Raw genomic sequence first — 4344 nt, 5'->3', positions numbered from 1 at the left:
CTTCAACCTCATTCTCTTGGGTGAAGACGGACGTGAAATATTCGTTCAACACTCTAGCGCTGTCCTCTGGCTCCATCCATAGATTGCCCCCTTGGTCCCTTATGGGTTCTACTCTTTCCCTGGTTATCCTCTTTCCATTGATATACTTATAGAATATCTTGGGATTTTCCCTACTTCTACCAGACAGAGCTTTCTCATATCCCCTCTTTGCTCTCCTAATTCCTTTCTTAAACTTCACCCTGCAGAGTCTGGACTCCACTAATGCCTCTGCTGATTTGCTTCCCTTGTACCTGCTAAAAGCCTCTCTTTTCCTTCTCATCGTAAGCTGAATATCTCTGGTCATCCATGGTTCTCTGGGCTTGTTACTCCTTCCTATCACCCTAGAGGGAACATGTTGAGCCTGTACCCTTCCCATTTCCTTTTTGAACACCCCCTGTTGTTCCTCTGTAGATTTCCCCACAAGTAACCGTCCCCAGTCTACCTTGGCCAGATCCTGCCTTATTTTACTAAAATCCACTCTCCCCCAATCCAAAACATTTTTTTGCAACTTGTCGATTTCTTTGTCCATAACAAACTTCAACTGCACCATGTTGTGGTTGTTATCGCTAAAATGCTCACCCACCACCACCTCAGCCACCTGTCTGGCTTCATTCTCCAGAATTAGGTCCAGCAATGCACTGTCCCTTGTTGGACCCTCTACATATTGACCTAAAAAGTTCTCCTGTACACATTTCAAGAAATCCACTCCATCCAAGCCCTTAATGCTATGTCTATCCCAATTAATGTTGGGAAAGTTGAAATCACCTAATATAATTACCCTATTGTTATTGTTTTTACATACCTCCACAAATTGTGCACATATTTGCTCAATTTCCTGCTGACCATCTGGGGGTCTATAATAAACACCTAATAATGTGGTTGCCCCTTTTTTTTATTCCTAAGCTCTACCCACAAAGCTTCATTCGATGCCCCTTCCAAGATATCATCTCTTATACTGAAGGACAGTACAGTACAGATTTGCAGTGAATGTTAAATAAAACTTAAAATACTGCAAGTGAAAATAAGACACCTATACAGTGATGCACAATCTTCACAATGAAGTTTCTAGCATTGTCACAGGAAGCAATTTAGTTTTCAATGTATGCACGACTGCTTGGAATTGCAAACATGGCGCACTGCACATGTGCAACAAACTGTGCATGCACAGCATTCCATCATATACAAAAAAACCACATTAAATCAAAATGGAATGTTGCACAGTTTGAGTACATTTTTCGATTTATCTTCATTAAGGTGGAAACATTATCAGAATGCACTTAAAACAGGGGTTATCAGTAGGTGTGTGATAATGTGTAGTGCAGTGCGGCTTGTGGCTCAGTTGTAAGGATATGACAGTTGAAGATGTATTCACTGACCTTGACCCATCTGTATAGTCATTAAGCTTCTTTCATCACTACATCCAGTTTCTTGGAGGCACACTGTTCCCATTAACTTCCATGGCTATCTGCTCCCATTCCCTACCAAGTGTTTGTCTGGAAGTCCTTCTGGTCTCCTGTGGGGAGTTGACCTCTCTACTCCTGATCACCTCTTGCACTAGGGCAAGTTCTGCACTGGGAACTCACTCTGCTATCCCATCTTTGCTCTTCTGTGGGTCAAAAACACTTCCCCAGCCCCTTCCAGTACCTATTACAGCCATTATGTACCACCCCTTTAGGAAGTGCCACAGGCTGGTTTTAAGTACTGCAGCCTCACATGAACTTAGGGCCCCTGCTGGGGCATGCAGTCACCTACTAGTGTTTAGCACTGGGCTGCAGACCGTCATGTACATAAGCAACCAGCAAGAAGTTTATGTGCTCTCTACATTAACCCATGCCTGTTCAGAAGTAATCACACATCATGGTCCGCATGCCCCTTTTCAGGGGCAATCAAATTTGTAGCCCTTTGTTTCCTGCTGTATTGACTAAAATTTAATGTGATCTCTTGGGTAGCTTCACAGACATTTCTAACCAACTCTAAACCGTCCACTATCCCCTCAATACTGGTCTTTATTGTGTAGCAACTTGATTTCTGATCATGCTGGTTCCCAGCTCCAATCCCTATGGGCCACTGTTAAGGGTCTTCCCGGCCATTTCATAAATATCTGCCTCTATGGTCTACTCTCTGAAGCTATAACACTTTTTTTTAAAAGTTTAAATATCAGGAGAGGATCACATCACTTCACCCTTGCTAAACCTAGCGCTCTCCATAAATATCTTACAGAAAACACACTTTATAACTTCATCTCATGTATACTTCTGTTCATCTTTCAAACCTTACTTCTCTAATTCACCTCATTTTAACTCATGGGTGCCCTTTGAGCTACGATTGTTTACGCCTAACAGTTCAAGTGCTCTTTTGGTTGTATGGCATCACCCTCTTTCAATTTTGTTCCTCTTTTGATTTAACTTTGCCCCTGATTTGTCTGCATGTTTACTTGTGCATGAACTATATATATTTTCAGTCTCAGCTATCAGTTTTGAAGTTGTACTACCGCGATTAAAAAACTTACCTGGCTATGCCTAAACTCTTTTTCAGTAGTGCAAGTCCTTCAAGTGGTTATGTCCATGTCCAATTTATTTTATAAAACAATATTCATAGCACCTGAAAAGATTTTAAATAGAAAGTGAGCGGTGTTAATTGAGGGTGGTGGAAGGTGCAACTCACTGTCTTATTACTACACTTCAACTTAGTTGGCTGCAAATTTAGAACATCCATAAGTCAGGCAAGTATACTACCTTGTCTATTTTAAAATCATTAATGAGTTCCGAATGAGTGGGGGTCTGATAGTGTGCATTTCTTTCCTTACAAAAGAGAATTACATGCTGACAAAATTATATTTCAGTAGTTGATAGAGATTGTTACAAACTAATCTACAAGTATTGCCAACATTTAATTAGATATCAGGCAGCACTTTGTAAGATATGCAAGGTCTACTTCCAGGAACAGCCAATGAAATCTGCTGTAAAAGTCAAAAGATGTATTTCATGACACCAGCACATGTTAAATGTCCAATGTCTACACTATCATTTTGGCAGGAAGAATAGAAAAGCAGTATATTATTTAAATGGAGTTTGCAGAACTGATGTTCTGAGGGAACTGGGTGTCCTTGTACATGAATCACAAAAACATAGTATGCAGTACAGCAAGTGATTAGGAAGGTAAATAGAATGGAATGTTGTTTGTTGCAAGGGGAATGGAATATAAAAGTAGGGATGTTTTGCTACAGTTGTACAGGGTGTTGGTGAGACCACATCTGGAGTACTGTGTACAGTTTTGATCTGATTTGAGGAAAGCATTAGTAGCTCTGAGATGGTTCTGAATTGGTGGGCACGGGGTGGGGGGTTTAAATCTTACGAGAAAAGGTCAGACAGATTGGCCTGTGTCCACTGCAGTTTATAAAATGGAGATGTGATCTTATTGAAATATAAGAACCTGAGGGGACCTGATAAGGTGGATGCTGAAAGGATGTTTCCCTTTGTGGGACAGACTAGAACTAGGGGACACAGTTTTAAAATAAGGAATTCCCCATTTAACACAAAGATTAGAAGAATTTTTTCTGAGGGTCGTGAATCTTTGGAACTCTCCTCCCCAGAAAGCAATGGAAACAGGGTCATTAAATATTTTTAAGGCAGAGATAGATAGACTCTTGACTAACAAGGGAGTCAAAGGTTATTGGGGGTAGGTGGAGGAGTTGAGGCCACAATCAGATCAGCCATGATCTTATTGAATGGTGCAGCAGGCTCGAGGGGCTGAATGGTCTACTCCTGCTCCTAATTCATATGTTTGTACATAAGTTATAACACCTGAAGAGAGAATTTGCAGGGCTACGAGGACAGGATGTGGGACTTGGGCTAGCTAAATTGCTCTTGCAGAGCGCCGGCATGGGCCAAATGACCTCCTTCTGTATTAAACTGTTCTATAATTCTATATACCTTTTATTTCCAGTCATTAAACTTTAATTAGTAACTTGATAATCAAGTAGCATCACCCCAGGAGGTTACCAAGATTCAGATCATGAGAGGCAACAAAGAATTGGAAAGATTTTGGGAGTATGTTAATGAAGCCATTGGGATTCACCCCTTCCCCTTTGAAATTCATACCATCGACGATCATCCTTCATCATGTTAGGACATGTGTGTAATTCCACCAGCACTTTTGGAGGATAGATATTGGAAGGGAAGTCCAGCAATAGTGTTACAATGCTCATAATAAGATAAACTCATGCATTTTCAATATATTGGATTAGTTTGTCTTTTCTATTCAGTTGATCTGGGTTAGTACAAAAATTCAGTTGTCCCACATTTC

This window comes from Carcharodon carcharias, chromosome 12 (assembly GCF_017639515.1).
Source record: "Carcharodon carcharias isolate sCarCar2 chromosome 12, sCarCar2.pri, whole genome shotgun sequence".
Classification (NCBI taxonomy): domain Eukaryota; kingdom Metazoa; phylum Chordata; class Chondrichthyes; order Lamniformes; family Lamnidae; genus Carcharodon; species Carcharodon carcharias.
Note: the sequence above shows the minus strand (reverse complement) of the source record.